The 15,214-nt window shown below is 44.6% G+C and overlaps 1 long non-coding RNA gene across 2 annotated transcripts in view; it reads right to left on the reverse strand.

Annotated features, from left to right (window-relative positions):
- The window catches only part of LOC107054149, a 63,314-nt gene that overhangs the window by 40,121 nt on the left and 7,979 nt on the right, over nt 1–15,214 (reverse strand). The window lies entirely within an intron of this gene.

The following is a 15,214-nucleotide window of genomic DNA, read 5'->3' on the forward strand; positions in this document are numbered from 1 at the left end:
TCCAGTAGGGAGCATTCACTTACTCTTCTCGGCAGGATGGAAGAGACATTCCCATTTTACAGACAGAAAAAGAAGCCCCTCATGATGGCAAGGATTTAAACGAGCATTTTCTCAGTCAAAAGATAGGCTTTTTAAAAATTATTTTTAAAGCTAAGGATCGCTTGTGTTTTTTCTGTAAGAAAGTGAGATGAGGACTTGAACCTTTCTGAGTGGAACTACTCAGTCCTGACCACCACGTGCCAATCCCGTTCGGCTTTGCTACTTCTCCCATTTATAGAAGCTTCCTTGATAAGCATTTCATCCAAGCCACTGGTAACTGCAGTCTGATGTCAGAGGCTTGAGTTCTGTCTTTTAGGTAGATCTAATGGATTTCAACCTCTCCACTGCAGTCAGAAGCAGGATTTTTTCCTAGGAAAAATCCATTGCCACTGAGCTAGATCTTTTATTCTTCTTCATATAAATATATATATATTTAAGTTCAGATTCATGAACAAAGATTGAAATGAGCAAACCGTTTGTATCAAGAAGAGAGAAAACCCTATTTCTCATTCTTCAGCAGCCGTTCCTGACATGTCATTTCGCAGATGAAAAGGCTTTTTATGTAGAACCTGATACAGAGACTGAAATGACTCGCAGAGCATTCCATTAAAAGGAAAACATCCCACAGTACAGCAGTTGTGTACATTTCTCTTGCTGTGGAACAAAACAGCAGTTTTTACTGCTATGATCTCCAAATCCAACAGTATTATGTATTTTATCAATGTACGAATACTGATGGGGGAAGAGAACAGAGCTCTTCTCCATGGTGTCCAGTGACAGGGCAACATGCAATGGGCACGTACTGAAGCACGAGTAAATCTGTTGAAGTATAAGAGGAAAATCTTTTTGCTGTGGGGCTGATCAGACACCAGGACAGGTTACGCAGGGACGCCGAGTAATCTTCATGCTCAGGAGATATTCAGCAGCGACCGACAGTGTCCTGCCTAACTTGCTCTCATTGCCCCACTTTGAAGAATTCACTAGGTGACCTGCAGAGGTCCCTTCCAACCTCAGCTATCCTTTAATTGTGAGTAATGAGAAGAATGTGATTTGCTTAGTCTAGAAAGGGAAAGCTGGAGGTAGGCATAATGGATCCCTTTGAAGCAGACAGATCTCTACGTGTACTGACCAAGACAGATGAAGCAGTAACAGGCTAGCTGTAGGGAAAGAATGGCACATATTTATGTTCCACAGGTAGGAGTATTTAAGTGCTGGAATAGCCCATGGAATCTTAGCAGCAAACTTAAAAAGGAAAACACGTGAAGAGCCATTGGGAATGGCCTAGGTGTTATCAATTTTGCTTCAGAGAATCTGAATATTCTACTGCTTGGATCAGCACTTTCCAAGCACAAAATAGGCAGCTTCAGCATTTGTGCCTTCAGTGAGTGAAGTCACCACCACGGCAAGGAGGACACAGCAGGCAGGAAGAAGGATCTTTGGACAAAGGTTCTCAAAGAAGGAAGGTGCACAAAGACAGATGGAGAGCTGCAGGAGCCAGAGGGCGTAATCATCGTGTCTTATCATCATCAGACCAGAAACCAAGATGACAGCGCTCCTTAGAGTGACGGGAAAGAAAAGCCTCCATTAAATTGGGTAACTGGGGAGAAAAAAGCCTCCAAGTTTATTCCTGCCAGCAAACTAGCTTCTCTATGTCCTGTAGCACACACAGAGTACACCAGTCCTAGACAGGAGAAAATGTCAACATTTTTTCTGTGATCCCACGAGAAAAGACTTTATGTTGTAGGAAGGCTTTGTAATTGCAAAGAAAGCTCAATGGAAGAGACAGGGAAGAAAGGAAATCTGATGTCAAGACTCTGATGAATTTAACTTGTTAGTATAAATGTACATACTGCACATTTAAGCAGAAATCCAATATCCTAAAAATATCCCCAGTACAGCCTGAGAACAGAAGATTGTTGCCTTGCTAAACACCAGCCTCACTCCAGCTGATTCTTGCGTTTTCACAGTATTGCAAGTTATGAACTCCTTCAAACTCTGGAATACACCATCAGGAAAAAAAAAAGAACAAAACCGAGAACAGTTTAATTATCTGAAAGTCAAATCTGCAAAGGAACAGCCTACCTGACACCAGCACTGACACAGCATTCATACATTCCACCACTGCTCACTCGGATGTTTCCCTAAAATGTTCATTTATTTTAGTGTACATTTACTTTAATAAATGGATATTCAATACATGAATTGGTGTTTCTGAAGACACCTTTTTTTTTTTTTTCTCTGTAAAACAATTGAGAAATTCAGACTAGCATCTCCTCATGAGTATCTTACAAACATTCAGCTTCACCTTGTTCCTTAGAAGGAACCTGACAAGCAACATTAGTCAGCACTGCTATGTGGGCTGTCACCTCCTATTCTATAAGAGAGCTGGAAAGCTCCATGCACAGGGCAGGGTGCAATAGGGCAGCAGTCACTGGGGGAAGAAATTAATTTAGCATGCAAGCTTGTGCCTGTCTAGTTGGTTGGAGATCCACTTGTGAAAGGTTTTTAAAAAGCACCAAATATACCTGTGGCTACACACAGAAAGCTGGCTTTTGTAGGAGGTTGTTTTTAGGGGGCTGGGAATGAGACACAGTCCTGACGCCTGCTTAGAAATGACAAAGTCCAGATGATGATTATTGCATGGGGAAACAGATCATCCCAGCCTAGTTCTCAGTCAGCAAGCAAACAGATGGTGCACAAACATCTTCTCCCACACCTGCTTGCATTTGTCTCCTGCCTCCTGCTTTTCATTTGCCCAGTGTCTGGTACAAGTCCAGCCTCTAGCTAGAGATCCTGCAGTAACACAAAGAGTGACTGAAGATCGTCACTCAGTCTTGCTGGCAGCTTGAGCGTTAGGGAAACAGCCAACTGAAAGCTTGGAAAGTCAGGGGAAGTTTTAAGCACAACCTAAGTTGCAAGAAGGAGACTGAGGTGGGTGAGTAGCGTCTGTGCAGGCATATGGAGAGCTCACAGTCCCGATGGAACTGCAGCTCCCTCTGGGTCAGCGCAGCACAATGGGAGCTTCCCAGCAGCAGCAAGCTTGAGAAAAAAGCACTGCAGCAGCAAGACAGCGCAGTAAAAACCAACCAGCCTAAAAGAAAAAGGCAGCTAGAGCTGATGTGTCACAGGTGCAAGATAAGGCTCCTCATGTTGTGAATACCTGAAGTACGCTTTCTATTTATACCAAGGTTCTGGGCAACAGATAGTGCATAAGAAGCTGCAAAGAGAGGATCTGATTTCCCTTTATACTACAGTTTTCCTCCTGGTATAACTTCCTGTAAGAAGCAACACAAGTCTGTTACCGTTGTCTTTGTTGTGGCTGCTGCTTTTATGCCATCATAAGTATGAAATGCACAGATTTATATATAATATTACCAGCATTTTTTCCAACCAAACCAGCTTGTTAGCAAATAACAGATTGGATTTCTCTGCCACTGTAAGATGCTGTCAGGGTTTTATAATTTTTTTGTCCCCTGGGGTGTGGGACCCTTCACCCCTTTGTCACAGAACCAGGCCAAACTGTGACAGATGCTTTACCTTCATCTAGCAGACCAGGAAAACGGGTTTGAAACTACCCGGAGACTGAAAACACACAGGTGAAGCTAACTAAAACCAAGTTATCTTTCTCCATTTAAAAGAAGATAGGTTCTTCCCACTAACGTGGCTAACAATTAGGAGCCTGTCTTTACATGCAAAGACTACCTCAGAACCTCACCAAGATCAGCTTAATGAATTAAAAGTTGCATGGTTGTGCAAACCAACGTGTGCATTAAAGTCAGCATCAGTGCTTGTGTGATAATACAACTAAAGGAAATTCTCATCATGTTTTACTTCATGTTACAGGCCAAAATACATGCTTAGCTTGTGCCAGCCTCGAAGGGTCATTGCAGACACACAGCTGCACCCGGGGCCATGTTTCACTGCCTCCCAGCACAGCACCACCAGCAAAGCAGAGGAGCACCCGCTGTGCTTGGAGGTGGACAATCAGCACTTGTCTCTTTATGTACACAGAGTGGTGAAGCAGTTCTGTGTGGTTTAGTGAGATGAGTGTACGTTCTTTGCAGTCACAACCCAGGCTGTCGCTAAGGTATGGGTTCAAGTGAATTCAAAGCAAAAATAAGCATCACTTACTGCTTTGCATTTCATTTTTGTGACAAGAAGTCACCCTGTGAATGCAAAATAACATCAGCCCAGATTCAAAAACAGGTTTTGTATACCAGCAGATCAAGGTTGCTTAGCTGTGCAGCCCTGGATTTGTTCTATTTTCAGTATATTTCTAATTTAGCTACATTATTCCTAAAGCAAGGAAGTAGAAGTGCACTATTTTATACATGTTACGCATGTACTGCAGATTCCCCTTGTATTCTCCACTGTCTCCCTCTGTATGAGCTTACAGTCACAGCATTTAGAACAACTCGACCTACTGTCAAAGCTTCTCACAGTGACTGTCTCCAGCACTTTGACAGTGATAAACTGCAACTGCTCCACCTGTACTTTCCATGCGAGGAATCTGCCTCAAAGTGACACCTTTGGAAAGCTTCCAAAAAAAAAAAAAAAAAAAAGGAAATGGGTGATAAGGCAGCACTCCATACCCAAACACAGAAACAACTGCAGCCTCATGGCAGGGCTCAACAAGTCGGGGGGGAACGAGATGGTACAGATACCCAAAACAGAGAAAATATATATTGTATTGCATGCAGTGCAGGAGTTACGCAAACTGCTCCCCAAGGAATCGTGCCAAACAAGGTTAAATATTTCACTGGCACTAATATTTTCCCTTCTCTTTTTATAATTCGATTTGTTATAAATCAGTCTGCACAGTGTAAGCTGGCATCCCTCATTTTTCACATTTTGCTTACCATAATAACGCTAACTCTGCAAATCACCCCAGCTATGCGTTATTTTTATATCCGAGAGCACGAAGTGACAGCAGTTCAGCAGGACAGATCTGACTAAGAGACAGAAAGAAATTGTTCCGCTTCCCAAACATGCAAGAACAAGACCATGCTCCACAGCCCAAGAAGGCTGATTTTAAAGCCGTAGGATGAAAATGACTCAGCCTGCGTTAAAATTAGAGGTATGACAGGATTAAAACTGCAGGATAAGTAACAAATGTATTTTAACTTGACTTAAAGTAATCTTGTTGTTAACGTCTCTTAAGGAAAAGTTGGAGATCCAGCAACTTCAGAAAGCCATGAAATAATCAAACCTACAAAGAGTTCTCTAAAGCTATACAAGCTTTGCACTGTCAGTGCTGGAGGAAGGCCAGCCCTGGAGCATGGGGCTATACAGGGCAGCTATTGCCGTGACTTTGCTCCCTGTGACAGACCAGCAGCCCCAGCACCACGTGCACAGGGGTGTGAGCTACAGACACAGGGCAATGTGGAGAGGAGCAGACATAGCAAGGAAGCAGCTGTCCCAACAATCCTGCACAACACAACTCACCACCTCACTCCCACCAGCAGCAAAAACTCCCTCCAAAAGCCTCCCCAGCCACCTCCATCCAGCTCCTCCTGCACTCTCATCCAGGGGGACCTCTACAACCATTCTCTGCTACATCAGCTTCTGCCTTCCCTCAATAAGGAACAGCAACTCTCAGCCCCAGGGATAACTCCGCAGGGAGGGAAGCACTCTGGCAGCAACCTGAAGCGCGTGGTGCAACTGCTCACAGACAGAAGCTGTTCTCTAATCAAACACTGACGCAGCTGTAAGTCATTTAGCTCAAAATAACCCTGGTAAGCTTTTCTGTATCTTTTATCACTTCTCTTTGTGTTCAGAGACAGAAACAAAGCATTTCTGGAGACTTTAATAATAAAGAGCTACTGAAAAAATAAAAATAAATGTATTTTAAAATCTATCCAACGTTTTGGATGCTGAATGAAAAGCATGTAAATTAGAAGAGCATAATGGGCCAAGAGACTGTCGTGGGAGGTTCCCTCCTTCTGAATACACTGCTTTTAGCCAGGAACAGCACCCCCCCATCCCAGCATTTCCCATCAGCCTTTATAAACTCAGCTTTGTATCAGCTGACCTCAGGTGTGTGCAGCATTTGCAAGTGACCTGTGGGCAGCCATTGCTCTTGGTGGGGTTTCCCTGCTTTCCTGATTGCCCAGCTTTCTTTCTCAATTAGTGCCTAGATGATTAATAGGAGTAAAAAGGAAGAAGATAATCTCCTGAGCAAATCCTTAAGTGTTTTTCAGCCTTTCTGCAGTGTGTTTGTATATATACACACTCTAAAAAGAAAGGTGGAAACAACTGCTACTAAAGGATTCCTCATCTGCCAACACGGGCTGACAAAGTCCTGCTTAAATTTGTGTACAATGATTTGCTTGTAGCACTATTGCAGTGTTTTCTCCTGCTAAGAGGACAGACAGAACCACACTATGGTAAATTAACATTCCACTCATGCTGTCAGTGCTGGCTGTCTCACTAGGTCCCTTGTACCAGCACAGAGGCACTAAGCTCTGCACTGCAGAGTGAGTGGCAGCACGGCACTGTGTTCCAAAGAGCCACAGTGACCAGGCTCTTGTGCACAGGTGGTTTTACCAACACAGGCCAGGTGTGATTTCCTAGCACAGTGCTGCACCTCGGTCTCTCAGATGGAGGCTGTATTCTGGCAAACTGCTCCTCTGTGGACTCCTGCATGGTAGCAGCCTTTCTGTGACACAGGGCAGTAGCTGGCACCTCACAGACTGACAGTGGCTGATAATGAGCAGCTGCTGAGCTTCTGCTCCACATGGCCATGTCATCCACCTGCACCCAGCATAGCACCCAGCACTACACCTAGCACAGCACCCAGCACAGTGCCCAACAGCACCAAGTGGCAGGCAGCCAGCAGGGCAAGCACCACTGCCTCCAGAAAAGCCTCAAGGAGAGAAAACATCAGCTCAGTTACTCCATCTGATCTATTCACATATGCTTAATGCAGACTGCAAAGCCCGTAGGTCCTATTCATCCTATCGGTTGCTGCTTTCACCAGATCTTGCAAGGACTGCATGCAAGCACTGACTGTACATTTCTCATAGCAAAGCACTGCAAGAAAGAGGGTGAATAGACTGAAAAACCAGACCCTAGGAAGCAGGCTGCTAGTGTAGCCAGCGGGGGATGAATCATTCTTGTTTCAGAAGCAGTACCATTAGCCCGGAGCTAAAAAAAGCAAAATAGGGAGTAAAGTAAGGTACTTGTGAGGAAGAATGTTCTTATGGGTGTTTGCTTTGTTTTGCTCTATTTTAATGATTAACAACTATCAGCTTGATGTAGCAGAACCTGTGACAATACAGAGACTAAAAAGTTTTTGCTCTCAGAATGTGGGGCAGCATTTTCACCAAACAAGAATGGGCACGTGATTACTTTAATTCCTGGCATAGCTAGGCACATCTTATCACTAGCTCATGAAAAAATGGAAGTACATAATGAAGACAGACAGTTTTCTTCTTAGGTAGTGAGATACAACTCTCACCACAGGACGGGGATTGTTGGCAAGATGCAGTATCAGTGCAGAGGAGCTCAGTACTGCCAGCTGAATAGATCTGTCATATTTCTTTCTGCAAATGTTATGTCTACTACTGCTACAAATAGCACTGCTGAGTGATAAAACTTTAAAAATGTGAAAAAAATATTTTCTTTATTTCCATGTCTGTTTGCTGTGAGAATCTGACAGCATTTTGTTTTGTCAAAGTCATATTTCAGGCTCAGAGTGCCAACATTTCTTGGACCTTTACACCTGCACTCATCACTAACAGCAGCAACTCACACAGGACACAGAAGGCAGCCTTGCTAAGCGTCTTTCAACTGGAAAGAAATAGGAATAAGATATTTTTCATAAGAATATATGCTTTAAAGCATTGAAACATGCTCTTTGATGTCTACTGGTTAAGGCCTGGGCCTACAGTAACTAAAAGATCTCCACGTTGCCAGAGCTTACCTTTCATAAACACTCACATCGGGTTCACCTTGGGTGCTCCTTTAGGATCCTCGATGACTCTACTTTGAACTACACAAGGAGCAAATGACTCTCGGACACCATCACCTTCCAACTGAGCCTACACGTTCCAATGCTGTTCTCATCTGCTCATAACTAATGTGTGCGTTACTTAGGAAAGAGCAACAGCAGTGCTGCAGTCCCACGCACTGATTTCATTACTGTACAGAAACACGCTGCTGTAAATTAACCAGTACATAATGATTCGTCATAAATAATTACAACTAAAAGTGCAACTGACAGAATGAACGAAGCACAAACACGATGTAATCCTGTATTCTTCTTATCCTACCTGATAACGTCCTGATTTAGCTCAAACACCAAATCTGAGTCTGCTTAAACACAGGATAGAATTCGTAAGTATCGTATATTACTTTGAGCAGCACTTTGGACAGGCACAAAACATTACAACACATTCTGAATTACCCATGATCTGATCACAGATTAAACTACAATCCGTACTCCACACAGACCTCAGCCATCTTTCATCAGCCTCACAGGTGAAGCCAAGCAGAGCACCGTGAGAGGTGGTGACGCAGCTGCAGGAAGCGCTGCTGCTGCCTGAGGGACATCAGGGCCCACACACCTGCTAACAGCGGGCAGAGGTGGGCTGTCCCCCCATCTCTCATCAGCAGACCTCCACAGCAGTGCCTGCTTTGCGCTGCAGGCGGGGCTGAGAGTTGAGTGTGGGACAAAGAGCTGGGAAAAATAAGTTCTACACCAGCGTGTGAATTTAGAGCAGTTCAGCTTCTGAGGCCTGGAGATGTGCAGACACAGAGAGGTAAGCAGGACACGAGTAATGCTACTGCATTTTTTATGTGGACTTTTAAAGCAGACCAAAGATGCTTCCAAGCAACTTCTAGAACACAGCTTGCTCCATTGCTTCCATCAGTAGAAAGTGTCAGATTATTTTTAACAGGCTTCTTATATTTTTACTCATTAATTTTAATGAAATATCAAGTTCTCTTTTCTAGGTAGACATAGGACTGTCTGACAAAACCTGCTGCTTCAATCTCTCCGGGAATCCTCTGTATCCTGCTCCATCACGGCTTGCAGCTCCCTGCCAGGTCTTCTCTGAGGTACCACAGAGCTTCCACACACTTGGATTTGTTTGTTTATCTTTCTATTATTTATTTAAAAACAAAAAGGTTTATCTGCTCACTGCTGTTGATGTGTTTAGAGCCAGCCCTGGCCTTCATCTGAACAGAGCAATCCCTGCTGAGGAGATAGGGCAGATCTTGCTCCAATTCCTCACATGCAGCACCACTGCACTGCCCACCTCCCGCACCCCAGTGGGATCATGAGAGATGGAGCTCCCAGGGCCACTGTGGGGATGGTAACCCATGGGGAGAGGGCTCTGACCTGTTTCTGTGCAGTCCATCTCCAGAGCGCACCATGGCATAGAAGCACCTTGCTGCTGCCATGAGCGTCAGTGGGCCACAGGGGGCACAGGCAGGGAGCAGCAGGAGCTCCGGAAAAACTCTGCATACAGGGCATCATCTTCTGCTGTTGTACAGGAACAGATGGAAATTATAAGGAACGGGAATGTTCTCCTTTACTGTGTTCGGCAGAATTCCATGATGGAATGGGGTATGAACAGCAAATGAGATTGGCCCATGGGAAAAGATCACTTGTAGCTGCCCTCTGACAGTAGGAAAAGGATCTTCTTCCCATCTGTTGCTGCCTACACTCATCACAGCCTTGCTTGGAGTCTGAGTGAAGGGCCTGCCAGCCTGCTCTGCTGCACAGAAACCCCGTAGAGAACCCAGGGTGTTCTAAAGGAAAGCCTTCAGGCACTGTGTGATGCTGGGGAAAAGAGGTCATATGTTTGGCTCCAGCAGAACTGCATTCCCCTGGCTCCTGACTTCTGGTTAAAGCATTGTAGCTGAGAGCAGCAACCCACAGAACCACACCATGGATGAGGACACTGGTAGCTTTGCACTGAATACAGACCAGCAGAGCTTATAATTCCCTCTTCTTTGCAATGCTGATGGATTGATCTTGACTTTGCTGATCTGCCAGGACAGAGCAGCTGACACCTGACTCCTCCATGCTGCACTGGGTGCTCACAGCTGTGTGAGCCACAGTTTTAAGCACACAACAAACTCCCACAGACCGACTTCATTTCTTTTTTTTTTTTTTTCTTTAGGCAAGTCTCTCTTAGTATTTTAAAAATTCATTTTAATCAATTTAAAATTAATAAAGAAACAGTGAAATCCTCAGGGCCTGCACACTCCAATCTCTGCCGTTCTGGAAGTGATGATTCAGCGTCAGCACGGTGCTGCTGCGGGAAGCTCCAAGGAGCTGTGCTGAGCTGAACTAGGTCACTCGGCTTGCTATTTACAGAGAGGCAACCGTTTCCATCATTGGATGTTTCTTTGTTTCTTATCTAAAAGAGAACTGCTGTGTTCCAAGGGCACAACCTCCAGCCATGTCTCGCTGGGGCCACATGCCCCGGCTCTGCCTGCACCCGTCTGGGAGGAGGGAGTGGACACAGCTGCTGGGCACTGCTGAGCCCTATCCTGGACAATAGCCCTTGCAGAGCATGAGGCTCCCAGATCCCTGCTCGGATGAGCACCTTCACTCTTCCCCAGGCCAAGAATAGAAACCAGCAGTCCTAGAGGCCATTCCTCTGTGCCAGCGTCTGGTCCACGCCTCCCCCCAACAGGGTTCAGCCCAAGCCCAGCTCTGCGCTCTTCACAGATTGCTTCAGTGCCGGGAGCGAAACCACGACTGTTGTGGTTGGCTTGGGGATGAGCGTGGTGCTGGCTCCAGAGCATGGCAGAGCCCTCACTGCAAGCACTTGAGCAGCACTGAGAAACACATCTCCTGCCAAGTCTGCATGGGGTGCGAGCCAGGCGGGTTGGCCGCTCTGCAGCATTGCTGTGGGCCACAGCAGTGCCCAGACACCAGCACCCTGGTGCACCTGGCATGGGGAGAAGCAGGCCGCACAGCGAGGGGAGGCTGGCAGCTGTGAGTCAGCTCTCTGTGTACATGCCAGGGGTGTCAGAGGATGAGGAGCACTCTGCAGTGTTGAAGTTCTGTTGAATAGCTGGGGAGCAGTAGCAGGGCTAGCAGGAGGGAAGAAGCCCCACGGCCTGGCCAGGGAAGCTATGTGCCAGTCCTGTCGGGACTAGCCGGGCTCCACAGAAAGCAGAAAGGCTGTCATCAGCTGGCAGCTGTGCTGAAGCAGATCTGAGATGATGCCAGCTCACAGCACTCACCTAAAAACACCAGTGACCCACTTTGCAGAAGGCAAGAGCGCTGCATGCCATGGGTGCAGGCACCCTCCTCAGCCACAACCAGCTCTGCACCAAGGAGAAGGCCTGGCCATGCATAATACCACAAGCACAGCTCAGCTCCCCTCCAAGGCTGCTCTGCCATGGGGCCCACCTGACTCCTCACACCAGAGCCCCGAAGTAATCAGTGAGAGCTTCCCCACAATGAGAGAGCCACAAGAAGTGCTCAACTGGGCCCTAAAAGGGGAAACAAAAACATCACAAGGAATTGCTTGCACTTTCTCAAAATTAGCAGTTTCATTTCCTTCACAAGCAGTGGCTCCAAATAACAAGAAGCCTGGAGTAATTAACTGAACATTCTTTGCATACATGCATTCATTTCAAGAAGAAAATATCTAGAGTCTATAGCTCATTCCTTTACTAACAGGCAAAAGGTTTGGGCTGAATCTGTTTTAGACCACAACTTACAGGGACATCACACTGAAATTATTCAGTAGAAAGAACTGAACAGAGTCCAGGACGTTTGTGAGGGGTGTACCACAAAAAGCAAGGTTTATGGTTGGTTATTTTGGTTTTCTTTTTAAGGAAATCAAATACTTTTTTTTTTTATTACCATGGCAAAGTGGTAAAGGTTTAGCAGGAGCACTGCACCGGTGCCCAAGAAACAAATAAAACAACTGCTCCCTTAGCTAGATTAGCTGCCAAAGCAAGTGTTAAAGTGCTGTTATCAGAGCTGAAAGCTCCACGTTAACACACAGAGGACAAAGGATCTTCGCTGTAACAAGGATGGGCGTAGTACTGGTACTGAAGTATCTCAGCACTCTGAAACACCTTTGCCCAACACAGCCTGCACTGTTCCATTAGGATAAACACCACTTTGGTACTAAAGCTGCATAATTCTCCTCCATGAATCACTATTTTCTTTTTTTTCAACAAGAACCAAAAGCCAATATCCGACAGTTAAGGTAATCATAGCAACAGCTCTTCCAGATGGAAACACAACTATGCAGCATCAGCATTCCTATGCAAGACTCAGATGCTCAGTTGTATTAGGAACTGATTGCACTAGCAGGCAGATGAATCTTTTTTGCGGTCTGTGAAAAAAGGGAATGTAACAGAAATATGGGGAAAATGCTATGATTATTTAAATAGGTTTCGATACCACTGGAAAAAAAAAACAAAACAACAACAAAAAAACCAACCAACAAACAAACAAAAAAAACACCTGCTCAGGCAAGGTAAGGCTTACTGGGTAAGCCAGTATCAAGCCCTTTATCTTTACAAACAGCCTTTAAAGGATAAAAGAGCTGCTGCCCTCCTGTGCCTTTGCCCTGAATCTGTTGTTACATTTGCTTGGGAGAAGGCAAAGGCAGTCACAGCGTGTAGCAGCAAGTGGCAACAAGGAAGCCTTGAGGAGCCAGCAGAGCAAATCTCACCAACTGCCCTCCTCCAAATGACCCAAGCCACAAAATCCCAAAGGGAAAAATATAACGTGAAGACAGCTGAAATCCCACCAGTCCTGTAATTTACTGTGCTGACTGAACACACCTCCTTTGGCCAGGAAGCTGTTAAAGGCAGCTGCATTCTTCTGTTAATCCAAGAAAGCTTTGATGATGTGACTTTTCCTAGCTCTTCATAACTGGCTTGGAACAAAAGGTCAGGTTGGGAGTTATCCACAACACCAGGCTTTCCATATTCCTGGCAGACTGTTGCATGCCAGCTATTCTGGAAACTAACTCAAGCACAAATGGCAAAGACTTGCAAAGACACAGAGACAAATCAGCTGCTACACAGGGAAGAGCACAGGGCTCACCGCTGAGTTCTAGCAATCTCTGTTCTTGCAAACGCCTTCTTTCTCACAGCAGCACTCAAAAGGGTCCAGCTGCCTCAGAGGCCTAAAGCTCCAGCATTTCTTCCTACCAGCTGCCTAAACTCAAGCATGAGTTTCTCAGTTACAATCTCAACATACCTAAAAAAAGATGTTCTAAACATACTGGGAAGCATGAGACCTAATGTTGCAAAGCAACCTACTATCTATTTCATACCTAAGCATCTCATACTCAAGAAGTGTTTCAGTTTCTTCCACAGGCAAGCAACGTGACAAAAGTATTGCCATCTCACCTCTTCATATTCAGCTGTGACAGAGACAAAAGATTTCAACTCATGCCTTCATTTTCTCATTAATAAAGATAAAACAAAATGGTCAAACTTTAATAAGTTTGCTGTTGTTGTTTTTACATTAGAAAACAAACTTTCGCTTCAGTGGAAGGCTGGAGGGTGTCTGAGTGCCAGTGCAGTCGTGAATGATAGAAATAAAGCTGTAAAGTTTGTGTGTGACATTTCAAAACCTTACCTCAAACGCCACAGCCTCAGCACTGCAAGATTCTTGAGATAAATAATTCTACTATTTAAAGAACCAAGTTTTAAGCTTTCATTACAAGTCAAAATGAGGGTTTTATTGGTGTTATTAGGGCAAAAAATGCAATGTTTTCACTGAATCAAGACAGGATTATTTTCTCAAAGGTCAACTCCAGTTTGACTAATATTACTATTTAATACAGGGGTAAAAGGGTAAAATGTCATCACCAGTAATTTTTCAGATCACATTAAATCACCAAGCAGTACCTCCTTCTCTAATGTTTCATACATCCACTAACCCTGGTAAGATTCCAGGTATGATAAAAACTACCCTCGTTTCACTGATAAGAAAACAAAGGCACAGCAAAGCAGCTTCAGACAAGGCAAAAGCTGCTGCAGCTATAACACTATTTCCTTTATTCACATTAGACAGGAAACTGACTCGGAAACCAATCCAGGTTTCAGTGAAGTCAACTCCATTTTTTTCCACAGTCCTCAGAACTGCTGCACGGGGTGCATCGCAGCACATTCCAAGTCTCCGGGTGTAATGAGGCCCAGCATTGCAACAGATGCTGTGTGCTGAACCCCTCTTAGGACAGAGCGCTGCCTATCTGACTGTTACCCCAGTGCAGGACTGAGGTAGATCTAATTTATAGGCTACAATCACAAATCCAAACTTAAAGGAAAAAGGAACCTTCCTAGCAATTTGTAAAAGGAAGAGAAAGCATAAAGAAATAATGACAATTTCACAGTACGGTAGAAATCTCCCAATATGAACAAAAGCATATTTCTGGCAATACTGCATTTCTGCAGCAGTTTCTATGAAGATTTTTCATCCTGTGGTATACATGGAGTCCTTCAGTCCCGCTGAAAAAAGGTGACAGATACTGAAGGATGAGATCTGGAGAAGGAGATGGCAGCAAGGTGTTGCAGTGTATATCCAACCTTCTTTATCTGAATTCAGCGTGCCCTGAGGTTTCTTCAAGAGTTCATCTCCTGGTTTACTTCATTAAATCACTTAACAAAATAGCAGAGGGGCAGTGAATGGGATCTGATTACATGCTTTGGTATTTCAGTCTGGACAATGGTTTTGACCAAACTCATCTTCTGGTGATAAGAACACAAACACCCAAGAACAAACCTACATCTACTTCTGTTTACTTCTGTGGAAGGCTGAGATGGTGACAAATGTCTGATACAGGCTGTCCAGCCCATGAGATGTCATGCTCGCTAAATGAAAACTATTGAATGTTACAGTTTAAAAGCTATTTTTGTTTTTATTTGTTCAGTATTTCCAAGGGTATATACATGGAGAAAAAAAACCCTGCATTGACTGATAACAGACAATTCTGAATAGTTAGCCTTGGGAGCAGAGAGTAAAAAATGCAAATGCATTTTTGAATAAGCACAGGAAACAGAAGGCTTGGTCACCCCATCCTGTCCTGATATGTAAACAGATTTCATTCAGAAAACAGCATTACTTTTTTTTCCAGCACAGCCTAATGACTCGCTTAAATATGCAGCACATTTTCAGTACATCTAATTCATAGCAACTTCTCCCAAGAGCTTGAGATTACATTATAGTGCCTTACTATGT

Source organism: Gallus gallus, chromosome 9 (genome assembly GCF_016699485.2).
Source record: "Gallus gallus isolate bGalGal1 chromosome 9, bGalGal1.mat.broiler.GRCg7b, whole genome shotgun sequence".
In the NCBI taxonomy this organism is placed as follows: domain Eukaryota; kingdom Metazoa; phylum Chordata; class Aves; order Galliformes; family Phasianidae; genus Gallus; species Gallus gallus.